Below are 21221 nucleotides of genomic sequence, written 5' to 3'. Positions count from 1 at the left end.
AGGAGTGGAGCATGTCCTACTGTCTGGGAGAAGGAGTGGAGCATGTCCTACTGTCTGGGAGAAGGACTGGAGAATGTCTTACTGTCTGGGAGAAGGAGTGGAGCATGTCCTACTGTCTGGGAGAAGGAGTGGAGCATGCTCTACTGTCTGGGAGAAGGAGTGGAGCATGTCCTACTGTCTGGGAGAAGGACTGGAGCATGTCTTACTGTCTGGGAGAAGGAGTGGAGCATGCTCTACTGTCTGGGAGAAGGAGTGGAGCATGCTCTACTGTCTGGGAGAAGGAGTGGAGCGTGTCCTACTGTCTGGGAGAAGGAGTGGAGCATGCCCTACTATCTGGGAGAAGGAGTGGAGCATGGTCTACTGTCTGGGAGAAGGAGTGGAGCATGACCTACTGTCTGGGAGAAGGACTGGAGCATGTCTTACTGTCTGGGAGAAGGAGTGGAGCATGTCCTACTGTCTGGGAGAAGGAGTGGAGCATGTCCTACTGTCTGGGAGAAGGACTGGAGCATGTCTTACTGTCTGGGAGAAGGAGTGGAGCATGTCCTACTGTCTGGGAGAAGGAGTGGAGCATGCTCTACTGTCTGGGAGAAGGAGTGGAGCATGTCCTACTGTCTGGGAGAAGGACTGGAGCATGTCTTACTGTCTGGGAGAAGGAGTGGAGCATGCTCTACTGTCTGGGAGAAGGAGTGGAGCATGCTCTACTGTCTGGGAGAAGGAGTGGAGCGTGTCCTACTGTCTGGGAGAAGGAGTGGAGCATTCCCTACTATCTGGGAGAAGGAGTGGAGCATGGTCTACTGTCTGGGAGAAGGAGTGGAGCATGACCTACTGTCTGGGAGAAGGACTGGAGCATGTCTTACTGTCTGGGAGAAGGAGTGGAGCATGTCCTACTGTCTGGGAGAATGAGTGGAGCATGCTCTACTGTCTGGGAGAAGGAGTGGAGCATGCTCTACTGTCTGGGAGAAGGAGTGGAGCATGCCCTACTATCTGGGAGAAGGAGTGGAGCATGGTCTACTGTCTGGGAGAAGGAGTGGAGCATGACCTACTGTCTGGGAGAAGGACTGGAGCATGTCTTACTGTCTGGGAGAAGGAGTGGAGCATGTCCTACTGTCTGGGAGAAGGAGTGGAGCATGTCCTACTGTCTGGGAGAAGGACTGGAGCATGTCTTACTGTCTGGGAGAAGGAGTGGAGCATGTCCTACTGTCTGGGAGAAGGAGTGGAGCATGCTCTACTGTCTGGGAGAAGGAGTGGAGCATGTCCTACTGTCTGGGAGAAGGACTGGAGCATGTCTTACTGTCTGGGAGAAGGAGTGGAGCATGCTCTACTGTCTGGGAGAAGGAGTGGAGCATGCTCTACTGTCTGGGAGAAGGAGTGGAGCGTGTCCTACTGTCTGGGAGAAGGAGTGGAGCATTCCCTACTATCTGGGAGAAGGAGTGGAGCATGGTCTACTGTCTGGGAGAAGGGGAGTGGGCATGACCTACTGTCTGGGAGAAGGACTGGAGCATGTCTTACTGTCTGGGAGAAGGAGTGGAGCATGTCCTACTGTCTGGGAGAATGAGTGGAGCATGCTCTACTGTCTGGGAGAAGGAGTGGAGCATGCTCTACTGTCTGGGAGAAGGAGTGGAGCATGCCCTACTATCTGGGAGAAGGAGTGGAGCATGGTCTACTGTCTGGGAGAAGGAGTGGAGCATGACCTACTGTCTGGGAGAAGGACTGGAGCATGTCTTACTGTCTGGGAGAAGGAGTGGAGCATGTCCTACTGTCTGGGAGAAGGGTGGAGCATGTCCTACTGTCTGGGAGAAGGACTGGAGCATGTCTTACTGTCTGGGAGAAGGAGTGGAGCATGTCCTACTGTCTGGGAGAAGGAGTGGAGCATGCTCTACTGTCTGGGAGAAGGAGTGGAGCATGTCCTACTGTCTGGGAGAAGGACTGGAGCATGTCTTACTGTCTGGGAGAAGGAGTGGAGCATGCTCTACTGTCTGGGAGAAGGAGTGGAGCATGCTCTACTGTCTGGGAGAAGGAGTGGAGCGTGTCCTACTGTCTGGGAGAAGGAGTGGAGCATTCCCTACTATCTGGGAGAAGGAGTGGAGCATGGTCTACTGTCTGGGAGAAGGAGTGGAGCATGACCTACTGTCTGGGAGAAGGACTGGAGCATGTCTTACTGTCTGGGAGAAGGAGTGGAGCATGTCCTACTGTCTGGGAGAATGAGTGGAGCATGCTCTACTGTCTGGGAGAAGGAGTGGAGCATGCTCTACTGTCTGGGAGAAGGACTGGAGCATGCCCTACTATCTGGGAGAAGGAGTGGAGCATGGTCTACTGTCTGGGAGAAGGAGTGGAGCATGACCTACTGTCTGGGAGAAGGACTGGAGCATGTCTTACTGTCTGGGAGAAGGAGTGGAGCATGTCCTACTGTCTGGGAGAAGGAGTGGAGCATGTCCTACTGTCTGGGAGAAGGACTGGAGCATGTCTTACTGTCTGGGAGAAGGAGTGGAGCATGTCCTACTGTCTGGGAGAAGGAGTGGAGCATGCTCTACTGTCTGGGAGAAGGAGTGGAGCATGTCCTACTGTCTGGGAGAAGGACTGGAGCATGTCTTACTGTCTGGGAGAAGGAGTGGAGCATGCTCTACTGTCTGGGAGAAGGAGTGGAGCATGCTCTACTGTCTGGGAGAAGGGTGGAGCGTGTCCTACTGTCTGGGAGAAGGAGTGGAGCATTCCCTACTATCTGGGAGAAGGAGTGGAGCATGGTCTACTGTCTGGGAGAAGGAGTGGAGCATGACCTACTGTCTGGGAGAAGGACTGGAGCATGTCTTACTGTCTGGGAGAAGGAGTGCAGCATGTCCTACTGTCTGGGAGAATGAGTGGAGCATGCTCTACTGTCTGGGAGAAGGAGTGGAGCATGCTCTACTGTCTGGGAGAAGGAGTGGAGCATGCTCTACTGTCTGGGAGAAGGAGTGGAGCATGTCCTACTGTCTGGGAGAAGGACTGGAGCATGTCTTACTGTCTGGGAGAAGGAGTGGAGCATGTCCTACTGTCTGGGAGAAGGAGTGGAGCATGCTCTACTGTCTGGGAGAAGGAGTGGAGCATGTCCTACTGTCTGGGAGAAGGACTGGAGCATGTTTTACTGTCTGGGAGAAGGAGTGTAGCATTCTCTACTGTCTGGGAGAAGGAGTGGAGCATGCTCTACTCTCTGGGAGAAGGAGTGGAGCGTGTCCTACTGTCTGGGAGAAGGAGTGGAGCATGCCCTACTATCTGGGAGAAGGAGTGGAGCATGGTCTACTGTCTGGGAGAAGGAGTGGAGCATGACCTACTGTCTGGGAGAAGGACTGGAGCATGTCTTACTGTCTGGGAGAAGGAGTGGAGCATGTCCTACTGTCTGGGAGAATGAGTGGAGCATGCTCTACTGTCTGGGAGAAGGAGTGGAGCATGCTCTACTGTCTGGGAGAAGGACTGGAGCATGTCTTACTGTCTGGGAGAAGGAGTGGAGCATGCTCTACTGTCTGGGAGAAGGAGTGGAGCATGCTCTACTGTCTGGGAGAAGGAGTGGAGCATGTCCTACTGTCTGGGAGAAGGAGTGGAGCATGCTCTACTGTCTGGGAGAAGGACTGGAGCATGTCTTACTGTCTGGGAGAAGGAGTGGAGCATGCTCTACTGTCTGGGAGAAGGAGTGGAGCGTGTCCTACTGTCTGGGAGAAGGAGTGGAGCATGCCCTACTATCTGGGAGAAGGAGTGGAGCATGGTCTACTGTCTGGGAGAAGGAGTGGAGCATGACCTACTGTCTGGGAGAAGGACTGGAGCATGTCTTACTGTCTGGGAGAAGGAGTGGAGCATGTCCTACTGTCTGGGAGAATGAGTGGAGCATGCTCTACTGTCTGGGAGAAGGAGTGGAGCATGCTCTACTGTCTGGGAGAAGGACTGGAGCATGTCTTACTGTCTGGGAGAAGGAGTGGAGCATGCTCTACTGTCTGGGAGAAGGAGTGGAGCATGCTCTACTGTCTGGGAGAAGGAGTGGAGCATGTCCTACTGTCTGGGAGAAGGGGTGGAGCATGTCCTACTGTCTGGGAGAAGGAGTGGAGCATGTCCTACTGTCTGGGAGAAGGAGTGGAGCATGTCCTACTGTCTGGGAGAAGGAGTGGAGCATGCTCTACTGTCTGGGAGAAGGAGTGGAGCATGTCCTACTGTCTGGGAGAAGGGGTGGAGCATGTCCTACTGTCTGGGAGAAGGAGTGGAGCATGCCCTACTGTCTGGGAGAAGGAGTGGAGCATGTCCTACTGTCTGGGAGAAGGAGTGGAGCATGCCCTACTGTCTGGGAGAAGGAGTGGAGCATGGTCTACTGCCTGGGAGAAGGAGTGGAGCATGACCTACTGTCTGGGAGAAGGAGTGGAGCATGCTCTACTGTCTGGGAGAAGGAGTGGAGCATCCTCTACTGTCTGGGAGAAGGAGTGGAGCATGCTCTACTGTCTGGGAGAAGGAGTGGAGCATGCTCTACTGTCTGGGAGAAGGAGTGGAGCATGCTCTACTGTCTGGGAGAAGGAGTGGAGCATGCTCTACTGTCTGGGAGAAGGAGTGGAGCATGTCCTACTGTCTGGGAGAAGGAGTGGAGCATGCCCTACTGTCTGGGAGAAGGAGTGGAGCATGCTCTACTGTCTGGGAGAAGGAGTGGAGCATGTCCTACTGTCTGGGAGAAGGAGTGGAGCATGCCCTACTGTCTGGGAGAAGGAGTGGAGCATGGTCTACTGCCTGGGAGAAGGAGTGGAGCATGACCTACTGTCTGGGAGAAGGAGTGGAGCATGCTCTACTGTCTGGGAGAAGGAGTGGAGCATGCTCTACTGTCTGGGAGAAGGAGTGGAGCATCCTCTACTGTCTGGGAGAAGGAGTGGAGCATGCTCTACTGTCTGGGAGAAGGAGTGGAGCATGCTCTACTGTCTGGGAGAAGGAGTGGAGCATGCTCTACTGTCTGGGAGAAGGAGTGGAGCATGCTCTACTGTCTGGGAGAAGGAGTGGAGCATGTCCTACTGTCTGGGAGAAGGAGTGGAGCATGCCCTACTGTCTGGGAGAAGGAGTGGAGCATGCTCTACTGTCTGGGAGAAGGAGTGGAGCATGTCCTACTGTCTGGGAGAAGGAGTGGAGCATGCCCTACTGTCTGGGAGAAGGACTGGAGCATGTCCTACTGTCTGGGAGAAGGAGTGGAGCATGCTCTACTGTCTGGGAGAAGGAGTGGAGCATGTCCTACTGTCTGGGAGAAGGAGTGGAGCATGTCCTACTGTCTGGGAGAAGGAGTGGAGCATGTCCTACTGTCTGGGAGAAGGAGTGGAGCATGCTCTACTGTCTGGGAGAAGGAGGGACAATGGGCAAAACAATTCAAAAATGACATGCCCTCCGAAAAACTCCAGTTCTGTTTGTGATATGAAGATTGTGACAACGGCTGTGTGTTGTATAGCTTATTCTGAAAAAGTGAAGGATGGAGGGTCACATGATTTTATAAACGGCAGAGTAATACAAAATAATAATGAACAGTCAAAATGACTGCTTTAGTGTTTCTAGTGTTAGTGATGGAATATACGCTATGCTACAGAATGGTGTTCAGATTTCCTTTAACACTTTATAAAAAGCTTAAATAAGTAACATTTCTTCATCAAATCAAATGTTATTTGTCACATGCTTCGTAAACAACCGGTGTGTATGTGTGGGTTTTTTGCTGAGATAAACCCATGTTTTTTTTATGAATCATTCCCGCTTCACGGATTGTCACCGTAGCCATCGAAGAAAAGAATGACAGTAGGCATCATGTCTTCACCCTGGAATAACCTGCTGTGTGTGATATGTCCGGCGCATTAACCTGCAACTGCTCACCTACATGCTCAGTTACCAGAACGTTGCTCTGTGTCATTACGCAGCTCAGTAATTGCTATATTACACCAGCAGTAATTTTTGCAAATCTAGGTGGTGCAAAAACAATTACAAATGGTTTGATGCATGCCAGCAAAGCCACTACACAACACTAAACAATACATTCATTGCACTATAATGGTGACAAACGGTGCCCACAAACTGTTAGGGTCGACATAAAGCTGTGTCAACAGCAGAGCTTTCTTTTCAGCACCATGGAGTGAATCCTTACCACAGCTACACCTGGCTATCAGCGTAGTCTTGTGTCGTGACTTTACTTTCATTAATCTGATGACTGGTATTTATCGAATCAACTATCAATGTTTAATTGCTCCCGATTAAATTAATCAGGTAACAATTAACTCTCCTTGTACACCGTGTCAGAACCGTAGGATAAATAAAGGGGGCATATAAGCAAACAATGATATCTCTTACAATATTCAATGATTACATTTCTATAAAACAGGTTATAGGCTACATGTGCACCACCAAGTCATAACAGTAGTCTAAGTTATGAGGGGGAAAGGGATCCAGTTATTAGAGTGAGGCACATGGGCAACTAACAACATACACTTAGTATTATTTTCTTAGCTATAGTATACACATCTCCCTGGCATATTACATAATTTATGCTGCAGCATACAAGACATTTTTGGACTCAACTTGTTGTGCTGTGCTCACTTGAACAGGAAGGTGGCACGGCGGTCCTTCCTGTGGGCAAATTTTGTCATCAAACTGTGTCATCAAAGTCATGCATTCTCTGGATTTATGGTGCTTTTAAGACAGCTGGGAACTCTGATAAAAATAAAAATAAATCATAACGTCAGTGATCTTCAAGTCGGAGCTCTAGAAAAACGCCAGAGTTCCCGATTTGAAATTATGAGATTATGAGTTGGATGAGTGTTCAAAATGTATTTTCCCAGTTGGTTTCACACCTTGATCTGTTTCACCAATATTTGTGCTTGTCTCCACCCCCCTCCAGGTGTCGCCCATCTTCCCAATTATCCTTGGTGCATTTATACCTCTGTTTGTCTGTTGCCCGTTTGTCTTGTCTAAACAAGTCTACCAGCGTTTTTCCCGTACTCCTGTTTTCTCTCTAGTCCATGTGCCCGCCTGCCGTTCTGTACATTGTGACTCTACCCTGGATTGCTGACCCCTGCCTTCCCTGACCCCTGAGGCTACCTGCCGTTCTGTACCTGTCTGACACTGCCCTGGATTACTGACCTCTGCCTGCCCTGATCCTGACCCTGAGGCTGCCTGCCATTCTGTACCTGTCTGACACTGCCCTGGATTACTGACCATTCTGCCTGCCCTGACCCTGAGCCTGCCTGCTGTTCTGTACCTGTCTGACACTGCCCTGGATTACTGACATCTGCCTGCCCTGACCCTGAGGCTGCCTGCCATTCTGTACCTGTCTGACACTGCCCTGGATTACTGACCATTCTGCCTGCCCTGACCCTGAGCCTGCCTGCTGTTCTGTACCTGTCTGACACTGCCCTGGATTACTGACATCTGCCTGCCCTGACCCTGAGGCTGCCTGCCATTCTGTACCTGTCTGACACTGCCCTGGATTACTGACCCCTGCCTGCCCTGACACTGAGGTTGCCTGCCGTTCTGTACCTGTCTGACACTGCCCTGGATTACTGACCATTCTGCCTGCCCTGACCCTGAGCCTGCCTGCTGTTCTGTACCTGTCTGACACTGCCCTGGATTACTGACATCTGCCTGCCCTGACCCTGAGGCTGCCTGCCATTCTGTACCTGTCTGACACTGCCCTGGATTACTGACCCCTGCCTGCCCTGACACTGAGGTTGCCTGCCGTTCTGTACCTGTCTGACACTGCCCTGGATTACTGACCTCTGCCTGCCCTGACCCTGCCTGCTGTTCTGTACCTGTCTGACACTGCCCTGGATTACTGACCTCTGCCTGCCCTGACACTGAGGTTGCCTGCCGTTCTGTATCTGTCTGACACTGCCCTGGATTACTGACCTCTGCCTGCCCTGATCCTGACCCTGCCTGCCCTGACCCTGACCCTGCCTGCCATTCTTTACCTCTCGGACTCTGGTCTGGATTACTGACCTCTGCCTGCCCTGACACTGAGGTTGCCTGCCGTTCTGTATCTGTCTGACACTGCCCTGGATTACTGACCTCTGCCTGCCCTGATCCTGACCCTGCCTGCCCTGACCCTGACCCTGCCTGCCATTCTTTACCTCTCGGACTCTGGTCTGGATTACTGACCTCTGCCTGCCCCCCCCCCCCGTTTTGTAAATACATTTTTGTTATTTCGATCTTTCTGCATCTGGGTCTTGTCCTGAGCAGTAATAGTCGGAACTCTTTTTTTTCAGAGTTCCCAGTCTCAAACTCACTGATGTCTGAGATTTCCCAGTACTGAGTTTCCAGATGTTTTGAACGAGGCAGAAGTCATGCTGGATTGACAGCATGACCAGTGCATTCAACCTTTTCTGGCCCATGTTGTGTTGCGAGTGAATGTTTATCCTTGTAAGCTTGGAAAAGAGACCCAAACTTGGACCACACACCCTCTCCACTGAATAGCAGGCTAGTGATTGCTTTGCAAACATTTACATTACATTTAAGTCATTTAGCAGACGCTCTTATCCAGAGCGACTTACAAATTGGTGCATTCACCTTATGACATCCAGTGGAACAGCCACTTTACAATAGTGCATCTAAATCTTTTAAGGGGGGTGGTGAGAAGGATTACTTTATCCTATCCTAGGTATTCCTTAAAGAGGTGGGGTTTCAGGTGTCTCCGGAAGGTGGTGATTGACTCCGCTGTCCTGGCGTCGTGAGGGAGTTTGTTCCACCATTGGGGGGCCAGAGCAGCGAACAGTTTTGACTGGGCTGAGCGGGAACTGTACTTCCTCAGTGGTAGGGAGGCGAGCAGGCCAGAGGTGGATCAGTTAGCCACTGATTCCTTCCAAACCACTCATTATTGAATTTGCTATTTCCAACCTGTTGTGTAATGTTATTGTCCAATGGCCGATGAGCACGGATACGTTACACCTATAATTTATTTTCATATGACAAGAATTGAAAAGGACTTTCCAGTAGATTGTCGACTTGATTCATTATGGTTACTGCTCTTCTACATTGCTAGCTAAGATTTTGAAAGTATGATGTTGACATGATCAGTACAATCAAAGCTACAGTAGATAAAACTGGATTTGTCATAATTTTATCTGTGGCCGATGAACTTGAGCCTTCCTTGATGGGCACTTATAATGTAAATCTATGGCAGCACCCAAGAGCTTGAATTTTCAAGCTCACCCCATAGATGTTGTGGGGACGGAGTGTCCCCATGAGTGACAGAACATTGAGCCAATCATTGCGCAATCATTGTGCAATTAGAGAACATTACCACCCCCTACAGAAAGCACTGAGCTAGGCTGAAACTCCTGCATTTTAGAGTTGCCCTCCTCAAGAATGCAAAATAGAGACAACTTTTGTATGTGGCTTTATTAACTCAAAGATTCTTCTGTACATAGTTTGCAAACTGATATGTGATACGTATTAATGCCAAAATAATATGCAAAACAGGCAATAACAAATGTTTAAATTTTTTGTTTAAGCTAAACAGGTGGGGCTCAAAACAGGCTGCCCCACCTGCCCTGAATGACTGGTCGCCACTGTGTTACACACACATCAATTAGCCCATTCTCATGATGTTTGATACTGAACGTGGCCAACAGGTGATGGGTGAAACTGAAAGTGGTCAACAGGTGTATGAAAATGAAAATGGCGCCGACAGAGAGGGCTGTCGTGCTTCTAGCTCTTAGGAAACGTTACAGTATTTCATTTTTTTATGTATCATTTCTTACGTTATTAGCCCAGAATGTGTTTTGTGTTATTATATACAGCCGAGAAGAACTATGGAATATTAGACTGGCAGTAACTCACCTGCACTACCAGCATTACGAATTTCTTGAATAGGATCCTTTGTTCGCACCCCCCAGGGTAATTGAACTGATTCCACAGGCCAACCCAATACACCGCCGGCAAAGGAGAGGTACTCTGAGTGGTCTTCTAGTCCGACTTAGGAGGCGCACACACCACCCACTGCTTCCGACTACATTACTCGCTAATATTCAGTCTCTGGATAATAAAGTCGACGAACTCAGGGGGAGGATTCCTTTCCAGAGAAACATCAGGGATTGTAACATACTCTGTTTCACGGAAACATGGTTCTCTCATGATATACTGCCTGAATACGTCTAGCCAGTTGGGGTCTCAGACAGGAATAAATATCTCTCCGGGAAGAATAAGGCCTGGGGTGTATGTTTCATGACTAACGACTCATGGTGTGATTGTGATAACATACAGGAACTCAAGTCCTTTTGTTCACCCAACCTAGAATATCTCAATTAAATGCCAACCGTATTATCTCCCAGGTTATTTTCCTGACCCCACACTCCGAGGGCCCTCACCTCCTCCCTGTAGTCCGTCTCGTCGTTGTTGGTAATCAAGCCTACCACTGTTGTGTCGTCTGCAAACTTGATGATTGAGTTGGAGGCGTGCATGGCCACGCAGTCGTGGGTGAACAGGGAGTACAGGAGAGGGCTGAGAACGGACCCTTGTGGGGCCCCAGTGTTGAGGATCAGCGGGGTGGAGATGTTGTTATACCTACCCTTACCACCTGGGGGCTGCCCGTCAGGAAGTCCAGGACCCAGATGCACAGGGAGGGGTTGAGACCCAGGGTCTCGAGCTTGATGATGAGTTTGGATGGTACTATGGTGTTAAATGCTGAGCTGTAGTCGATGAACAGCATTCTCACGTAGGTATTCCTCTTGTCCAGATGGGTTAGGGCAGTGTGCAATGTGATTGCGATTGCGTCGTCTGTGGACCTATTCGGGCGGTAAGCAAATTGGAGTGTGTCTAGGGTGTCAGGTAGGGTGGAGGTGATATGGTCCTTGACTAGTCTCTCAAAGCACTTCATGATGACGGAAGTGAGTGCTACGGGGCGGTAGTCATGGTTGTATAGTAGGTCATAGAAAGGACCAGAGAGAGGTTACCCCTAACCCATAGAGAGGACCAGAGAGAGGTTACCCCTAACCCATAGAGAGAACCAGAGATATATGAACCCTAACCCATAGAGAGGTTAACCCTAACCCATAGAGAGGACCAGAGATATATTAACCCTAACCCATAGAGAGGACCAGAGAGAGGTTATACCCCTAACCCATAGAGAGAACCAGAGAGATATTAACCCTAACCCATAGAGAGGACCAGAGAGATATTAACCCTAACCCATAGAGAGGACCAGAGAGAGGTTAACCCTAACCCAGAGAGAGGTTAACCCTAACCCATAGAGAGGTTAACCCTAACCCATAGAGAGGTTAACCCTAACCCATAGAGAGGTTGACCCTAACCCATAGAGAGGATCAGAGAGATATTAACCCTAACCCATAGAGAGGACCAGAGATATATTAACCCTAACCCATAGAGAGGACCAGAGAGAGGTTAACCCTAACCCATAGAGAGGTTAACCCTAACCCATAGAGAGGTTAACCCTAACCCATAGAGAGGTTAACCCTAACCCATAGAGAGGTTGACCCTAACCCATAGAGAGGATCAGACAGATATTAACCCTAACCCATAGAGAGGACCAGAGAGAGGTTAACCCTAACCCATAGAGAGGACCAGAGATATATTAACCCTAACCCATAGAGAGGACCAGAGATATATTAACCCTAACCCATAGAGAGGTTAACCCTAACCCATAGAGAGGATTAGTGAAATGTCTGCTTCAAATAAACGCAGGCTCTTAATGAATTGTTTACAAGGTTACTTTGAAATACCATTAATTATTTACGAGTTTCGTGTAAGAAGCTGAGAACTGTTAGCTGGCAAGCACAAAATCAGTCAACAACTTTGGGAGTACAGACCCCGAGAAATTGTCCGAATTCCCTCCGGTGGCAAAAGTGAGAACTGGCAAAAATGCACAGTGAAAGAGGAGAATGATTATTCGATATTCGGTTATTCGAAATAGAGGAATACTAAGACAAAAGGAATGTGACACGGTGTGTAAATGATAACACATTAGTGAAGGAAATGAAGAAATGTATTAAAATGATGGAAGTGAATACTGGAATTAAACAATTAACTATGCAAATGAGCAAAAGCTGTGCGCATTAAGGCAAATAAACGCTTGGCTCAAATAGAAGTTCTCTCTAATAAAATGTCTGTTTTGTTCAGTATTTTAAGTTGGGTCGGCAATTGAAAGGTTGCTAGTTCGAATTTACGAGCCGGCGAGGTGAAAAATGTGTTGATCTGCCCTTGAACAGGGCACTTAACCCTAGTTGCTCCAGGGTCGCCATCAATAATGGCTGATCGCCTCCGGGGGAGTGGGATATGGTGACCCTGGCCGTGACCCCACTCTCTGAGGGTGTCTCAGGGGGAGTGGGATATGCAAAAACACATTTACATTTTACACCACACACTTGTATATGTGTGAAACAGTATAACTATAAACACTGCCTATTTGACCTTTGACCTACGATGGGGAAGGGAAACGAGGGGTAAAAAAAAACAAGCTTGAAAGGAAACCTACAGTATGGACCTTAGGGACACACAGTGTGGTGGCTTTGACAGATGTAGTCCACATAATTATTCACATTTCTTGTTGCTGCAGGATTATTAACCTGCTGTAGCGAACTGGCTCAAATTAAGATCCTACATCTGTAGTGGGTCTTCCAAGAGTGAGATGTGTCGGGTGTGTGTGTGTGTGTCTGTGTGTTTGTGTGTCTGTGTGTTTGTGTGTGTGTGTCAGAGTGTGTGTTTGTGTGTGTGTGTGTTTGTGTGTGTGTCAGAGTGTATGTGTGTGTGTCAGAGTGTGTGTGTGTGTGTGTGTCAGAGTGTGTGTGTGTGTGTGTGTCAGAGTGTGTTCGTGTGCATCTGCCCGTGTGTGTGTAAAAAGGGGAATACACACACACACACACACACACACACACACACACACACACAGGGATGCGCACAAACACACGTACAGTCTTTATATTTGTTCTGACGTGATGAATATCAGGGCAAACTTTTCTTCGATGTACTGCTCTGTTGTCACTGTTACTTTAGCTCTTTCCTTCTCTCTGCAGAATGAATGCAGAGATTTGCCTGAGGTGAATTGTTCTCTTCAGTCCATTATTCTCCAGATTAAAACAAGCGATGGTACCAGGGCCAGCGCACGCCGCTAAGCTTTGTCTGATAGGCTGGCTGTCTAGACGCCCCATACCGATTATCTACTGTAAATACAATCTATCATTTCGCTCAAAGGCTTTTGTTTATTCAATTCTATTCACCAGGTGACAACATAAACACAAAATAAACACCTGACTTCCATGGCGACTTGAACAGAGGCAGTAGTATGTACTGTTACCTGTGTATCTGTGCAGATCTCAGTGGGTCAAATGATTCGGGACCTACGCTCCTCGTCAGTTTGTCTGTCCACTCGTTGTGTCACATCCGTTAGGGTTGAACCGGAGTCCACTCAAATCAAATAAAATCTCTATGCCTCATGGCAAAATGTGCAGAATTGCAGGAAGTTAGCTGTTTGTCCCCCAAAAAAAAATGTCTGCAGTCCCACCCACCAATGAATGTTTGGCTACGCTGCTACTCTGGTTAAACCCTAACAGGCACTAGAGACGTTTGATTTGATTGGACATCGGTTCAACCCTAACAGGCACTAGAGACATTTGATTTGAATTGAGTTGAATCCGGTTCAACCCGAACAGCCACTAGAGACATTTGCTTAGGGCGCAAAAGAAAAAGTCTCTGTGGACAAGTCACAGACCTGAAGTCATCATCAGAACCACAGCACATCACAGGTGACATGGAGTCAGAACCTCAGATCTCAATATAGAGAGAGAAATCAATCTTTCATGAGTTCATAATCTCTTATTTATGACTATGCTATATCCTCTTTTTATTGCGGTTCCATGGCAGGCAAGCAGATGGACCCTTCGGTGACAATAGTGTCTGCCTAACTCTGCCTCGGTCCCCAGCTGAACGAAGGCAGGGTGAGCCGTACGGCTACAGCCCAGCCATCCCGACCTTGTAACGTAAGTTAAGTCTCAAACTACAGAGCTTGTTATATTACAGGTGTCAGATCAGGAGGCTCTGTTCTGTTGTGAGTGACTCCTCCTCCGCTCTGGGTGATCTGTGTATTATGGTTGAGGCTAAGCATGGAGAATATAACATCAGATAGGAATATATCTCTTTGAAAAGGCTATCACGCTCATTGGGGATTGGTTGGTTATGTTGGGCACTACTATCTAGATGAATTATATTGTCTGTAATATCATACCCAAACCATCTGTTAGCTATTGTATAACCTTTCATTTCCCAAACGTTTAGAAATAGAGCATTTATTTTCCCCGTTGCTATAAAACATTTTTTAAAGAAACATATTCTACAGTCAGGTGGGATATTTTTCTTTCTCTGCTGCCCAAATAGTGTTGATCGTGCTTCTACACCTGCATTGATTGCTGTTTGGGGTTTTAGGCTGGGTTTCTGTACAGCACTTTGAGATATCAGCTGATGTACGAAGGGCTATATAAATACATTTGATTTGAATTTGATTTGATGTCAAATCTGTACCGATTTAAAAAAAAATGTTTTTTCGACAACCAGGATTTGTAGCCGGTTCAAAAATGTAATTTGTCTCACAGTGAAAGTTCATGCAGCACTATTAGAATTTTAAAAAGTATGTAATATTTCCAATTATAATTTTTATTAAAAAAGGGTTTCATCCTGTAATTTGCATTGCTGTGTTTCATAGGCCGATGCATTCCAAAATCATGAATTTAATACATTTATTTAGTAGTTGTTGTTTATTTATACAGGGAACACCCAGAACACCTGTTGGGCCCATCTGTCCTCTTCCTGTCCTTAGTGATGAGTGATTGGCAATAAAGCTGATTGGTAACTAGGCTACCTGGTGAGAACCAATGGGAAGGAGGGGATGAGCTATGGGGTTTCTACTCTTCATGCTGGTGAAGTTGAAAGAAGAGAGGAGAGATGGAGTTGGAAGACTCTCTCTCTCTCTCTACATGGTGATCTAACGCTCAGAATGAATGAGACCCTGCTGTCAGATCAGGAAACATTGCTCTAAATGTACAATGTGCCACACATTATTTACAGTATGTTTTTCATACACTTACCATAGCACTTCTGCAAAAATAACATAATATCAGAAGGTTACCACAGGATACATGGGAAATATGTCTTCATTTGTACCATTGTTAAAAATCAGCAAGCATCAGCAAACACGGGTTTATGATTTGAACTTATGTGTTCATCAAAAACACATTCAGCTATCTATTTAGGTATCTTCTCATCTCGGTCTCTGAGGAACGAGGCATTGCGTGCATTTACAAACAATTAAAATTGAATGGCAGCATCTGGTGGTGAGGGTGGTGGCAGCAATCACATACAGATGTGACAGAGTCGCAGAAGAGAGAGAAAGACATGGATGGAGATCGAGAGACAGACAGAGCACTGGGGGAGAGAGGAGAGAGAGAGCATCAGGGGAGTGGGGGAGAGAGGAGAGAGAGAGAGAGAGAGAGAGAGCGCATCAGGGGAGTGGGGGAGAGAGAGAGAGAGCATCAGGGGAGTGGGAGAGGAGAGAGAGAGAGAGAGAGAGAGAGAGAGAGAGAGAGAGAGAGAGAGCATCAGGGGAGTGGGGGGAGAGAGAGAGAGCATCAGGGGAGTGGGGGAGAGAGAGAGAGAGAGAGAGAGAGAGAGAGAGAGAGAGAGAGAGAGAGCATCAGGGGAGTGGGGGAGAGAGAGAGAGAGAGAGAGAGAGAGAGAGAGAGAGAGCATCAGGGGAGTGGGGGAGAGAGAGAGCATCAGGGGAGTGAGGGGGAGAGAGAAACTCTACGGTGGTTTAGTTAGTTTACAGGTTTAGGTACCAACGTTCAGGGGCCTGTCAGAATACAAACACACAGCATCTTTCAACCACTTGTTGCAGTTTTACACTGAACCAAGGAGATACACCGGTTTCCCCAGGGATAATACTGGAATCGAAGCAATTAAAGAGTATGAGTGTTTCTCTTGTGGGTTTTTCCTCCTCTTCTGACATGATTTGCTCCAAAGCATTTAACTTTTAATGAGTTAGTTTGTAGGCCTAACAATTTATGCTGTGCTAGTTTAATCCTGAGATGTCTAAACCCTTGAAATGAAGATAAATGGTTTGCTGATGTTGATGGGAAGTGACAAAGTACAAAATGATGCTCCCACGGCCTACTCTACATTCAGGACGTTGTTGGGATTTCTCTCCCTGGTACATTGACAGCTTAGTGTTGCTGTAGGAAAGTGCTGGCTAGAATCACATTTAGTTGACTTACTACTTTGTCTGTACGTGACATTTGCCGATTGTCATTAGGCCAGAATTTATACGTCCACTTCATGTCTGTGCGCGTCTCGGTGTCAGCCACTCATCTCTGCCTTGGCAAAATGTCAGTGTTCTGGTCGAATCACATCGCATTTTGGAACGTAGGCTTTACCACCCGTTTTCCAATTCCACTCTTAGGTAGCAGAATGACTTTGACTTTCCTCCAGGCCTGTGGACAAAACACCTTCCTCTGGCCTCAGATTAAAAATATGACAGATAGGAGTGGCTATAGAGTCAGCTACCATCCTCAGTAACTTTCCATCTAAGTTGTCAATGCCAGGAGGTTTGTCGTTATTGATCGATAACAATAATTCTTCCACCTCTCCCACACTAACTTGACATTATTATTATTTTTTTTAAATGTATGAATACGATGGTTCACTGTTTGTTGTTGGCATTTCCTGCCCACTTTGCCACTTGAAGTCATCATTAAAGTATTTGGCTCTGAATATATTCAGCAACACCTCCCCCATAAGCCTTCCTGTCCCTTCCATAAATGTTATATCTTGCTACTGCTGTATCATCAAAGGAATTATCTAAGTGAGTCTCAGCAATGGCTAATATATTACTGTTATTTGATGTTAAGTTATTGATTTCGTGAAGCTTATTTCTAAGTCTACCGATATAATTCTTCTTAGGGATCGGCGTCCGGTCAACGGGACAGTTGTAAATCATGCAGCGCCTTGTGTCACCATTGCAGATTTTAGAGAAACAACAAATATGGGCTGTTTTCAGCCCTTTCCTGGATACCTTATCGGAGGTAGAGAGCTAGAATCGCTTAATACACAAAGTACAACTTCTAAATGTGGTTTTGCATCAGCAGGTTTTCTCTTATGTCAGTCACTTACCCAATTTTTTACTTTTATTTAACTAGGCAAGTCAGAGTTAAGAACAAATTCTTATTTTCAATGACGGCCTAGGAACAGTGGGTTAACTGCCTGTTCAGGGGCAGAACGACAGATTTGTACCTTGTCAGCTCGGGGGTTTGAACTTGTAACTCTTCCTGTTACTAGTCTAACGCTCTAACCACTAGGCTACCCTGCCACCCCAATGTCAGCTAAACATTTATTTTATTTTATTGCTTGGCAAGATCGTCTAGACAGCTTTCTAAACCTTGTAGTAAATATAACCAAGTTACCGAATCACCAAATCTCACATAGGGCCCCCAAAAGGCTAGGGTTCACATCATAACAGTGAAAAAACATATACACTGCCCAGTATGTGAAAGGTCTTACACACATCAGCTAATAAGTTAGAGTAGGTTAGAGACAAACAGCAGCAAAGAGCTACTTATGAAATAATGCTTATGCTTTATGCGCTTAACTGTTGTAGGGTCACACTATATCTCACCAAACACTGAGTGCTTACAGGGATTTATCATCTATATTACATACACACCACGAGTACTAAAATATAATCAAATTCAGTTTGTAAATTAATGGAAATAAATTAATTGAAACCATTGCAATTTTACTATACTTTGACAGAATATAAAATATTTACATTCAGTTTTTCTCTTCTCAAACTGTAACTCTATTTTATATATTTTGTTATTTTAAAAACGATTTTGCTTATTTCTTTGTCACTTTTGCTGTTCTTCTTCTTGTCCTATTTCCGAAGGCCTTATTTGAAGCCATCCTACTTGTCTCAGAGTATTATTAAAGTTTTCACATGTAGAGAGGAGAGAAGAGAAGTCCTCAAACTAAGTTTAGCTGGTGTCACAGTAATCTGCTTTCTCTCCTAGTGGAATAGGATGTATGACCATCTGCTTTCCCAATGAGTTTACAAAGAAATGAGACCCTGATCTCCTCTGGCAAAGATTATCAACTCTATATGTCTCTCTCTCTTGTTATGTCTCTCTCTCTCTCTCTCTCTCTCTCTCTCTCTAGAGAGAGAGATAGAGAGAGAGAGAGAGAAGGATGCAGAGAGAGAGAGAGAATGAAGGGTCTGGAGAGAGAGAGAGAGAGAGCAAGAGAGCGAGAAGGGTCTGGAGAGAGAGAGAGAGAGAGAGAAGGGTCTGGAGAGAGAGAGAGAAGGGTCTGGAGAGAGAGAGAGAGAGCAAGAGAGCGAGAAGGGTCTGGAGAGAGAGAGAGAGAGAGAGAGAGAGCAAGAGAGCGAGAAGGGTCTGGAGAGAGAGAGAGAGAGAGCAAGAGAGCGAGAAGGGTCTGGAGAGAGAGAGAGAGAGAGAGAGAGAGAGAAGGGTCTGGAGAGAGAAAGAGAGAGAGAGAGAGAGAGCGAGAGAGCGAGAAGGGTCTGAGAGAGAGAGAGAGAGCAAGAGAGCGAGAAGGGTCTGGAGAGAGAGAGAGAGAGAGAGAGAGAGAGAGAGAGAAGGGTCTGGAGAGAGAGAGAGAGAGAGAGAGAGAGAGAGAGAGAGAGAGAGAGAGAGAGAGAGAGAGAGAAGAGAAGGGTCTGGAGAGAGAGAGAGCAAGAGAGCGAGAGAGCGAGAAGGGTCTGGAGAGAGAGAGAGAGAGAGAGAGAGAAGGGTCTGGAGAGAGAGAGAGAGAGAGAGAGAGAGAGTGAGAAGGGTCTGAGAGAGAGAGAGAGAGAGAGAGAGAGAAGGGTCTGGAGAGAGAGAGAGAGAGCGAGACCTCAACTGACCTCACTGACCTCAACCCAGAATCTCTCAGAGCGTTCACAGTCAGCCCACTGACACCCCTATCAGACCACAGCAAAATCACAGTCTACTTAAACAGAGCAATACTCAATCATGAGGCATCAAAGCCAAAGGAACTGAGTAACATTAAGAAATGCTATAGATGGAAGGAATCCAGTTTGGAAACCTACCAAAAAACAATTAGGCAACAACAAATTCAATCCCTTTTAGACAATTTCCTGGGTAAAACGTTCCACTGTAATAGTGAAGGTGTAAACCTGGCAGTAGAAAATCTTAACAGTATATTTGACCTCTCAGCTTCCCTATCAAATCTAAAAATCTCAAATAGAAAACCGAAGAAAATTAACAATAATGACAAATGGTTTGATGAAGAATGCAAAAATCTAAGAAAGAAATTGAGAAACCTGTCCAACCAAAAACATAGAGACCCGGAAAACCTGAGTCTACGCCTTCACTATGGTGAATCACTAAAACAATACAGAAATACACTACGGAAAAGAAGGAACAGCATGTCAGAAATCAGCTCAATGCAATTGAAGAATCCATAGACTCTAACCACTTCTGGGAAAATTGGAAAACACTAAACAAACAACAACACGAAGAATTATCTATCCAAAATGGAGATGTATGGGTAAACCACTTCTCCAATCTTTTTGGTTCTATAACAAAGAACAAAGAGCAAAAACATATACATGATCAAATACAGATCTTAGAATCAACTATTAAAGACTACCAGAACCCACTGGATTCTCCAATTACATTGAATGAGTTACAGGACAAAATAAAAACCCTTCAACCCAAAAAGGCCTGTGGTGTCGATGGTATCCTCAATGAAATGATCAAATATACAGACAACAAATTCCAATTGGCTATACTAAAACTCTTTAACATCATACTTAGCTCTGGCATCTTCCCCAATATTTGGAACCAAGGACTGATCACCCCAATCCACAAAAGTGGAGACAAATTTGACCCCAATAACTACCGTGGAATATGTGTCAACAGTAACCTTGGGAAAATCCTCTGCATTATTATTAACAGCAGACTCGTACATTTCCTCAATGAAAACAATGTACTGAGCAAATGTCAAATTGGCTTTTTACCAAATTACCGTACAACAGACCATGTATTCACCCTGCACACCCTAATTGACAACCAAACAAACCAAAACAAAGGCAAAGTCTTCTCATGCTTTGTTGATTTCAAAAAGCCTTCGACTCAATCTGGCATGAGGGTCTGCTATACAAACTGATGGAAAGTGGTGTTGGGGGTAAAACATACGACATTATAAAATCCATGTACACAAACAACAAGTGTGCGGTTAAAATTGGCAAAAACACACACAATTCTTCACACAGGGTCGTGGGGTTAGACAGGGATGCAGCTTAAGCCCCACCCTCTTCAACATATATATCAACGAATTGGCGCGGGCACTAAAAAGTCTGCAGCACCCGGCCTCCCCCTGCTAGAATCCGAAGTCAAATGTCTGCTGTTTGCTGATGATCTGGTGCTTCTGTCACCAACCAAGGAGGGCCTACAGCAGCACCTAGATCTTATGCACAGATTCTGTCAGACCTGGGCCCTGACAGTAAATCTCAGTAAGACCAAAATAATGGTGTTCCAAAAAAGGTCCAGTCACCAGGACCACAAATACAAATTCCATCTAGACACTGTTGCCCTAGAGCACACAAAAAACTATACATACCTTGGCCTAAACATCAGTGCCACAGGTAACTTCCACAAAGCTGTGAACGATCTGAGAGACAAGGCAAGAAGGGCATTCTATGCCATCAAAAGAAACATAAATTTCAACATACCAATTAGGATTTGGCTAAAAATACTTGAATCAGTCATAGAGCCCATTGCCCTTTATGGTTGTGAGGTCTGGGGTCCGCTCACCAACCAAGACTTCACAAAATGGGACAAACACCAAATTGAGACTCTGCACGCAGAATTCTGCAAAAATATCCTCCGTGTACAACGTAAAACACCAAATAATGCATGCAGAGCAGAATTAGGCCGACACCCGCTAATTATCAAAGTACAGAAAAGAGCCATTAAATTCTACAACCACCTAAAAGGAAGCGATTCACAAACCTTCCATAACAAAGCCATCACCTACAGAGAGATGAACCTGGAGAAGAGTCCCCTAAGCAAGCTGGTCCTGGGGCTCTGTTCACAAACACAAACACACCCTACAGAGCCCCAGGACAACAGCACAATTAGACCCAACCAAATCATGAGAAAACAAAAAGATAATTACTTAACACATTGGAAAGAATTAACAAAAAAACAGAGCAAACTAGAATGCTATTTGGCCCT

The sequence above is a fragment of the Oncorhynchus nerka genome, linkage group LG6 (genome assembly GCF_034236695.1).
Source record: "Oncorhynchus nerka isolate Pitt River linkage group LG6, Oner_Uvic_2.0, whole genome shotgun sequence".
Lineage (NCBI taxonomy): Eukaryota > Metazoa > Chordata > Actinopteri > Salmoniformes > Salmonidae > Oncorhynchus > Oncorhynchus nerka.
The sequence above is the reverse complement of the archived record's forward strand: the minus strand, read 5'-3'. Positions refer to the sequence as shown.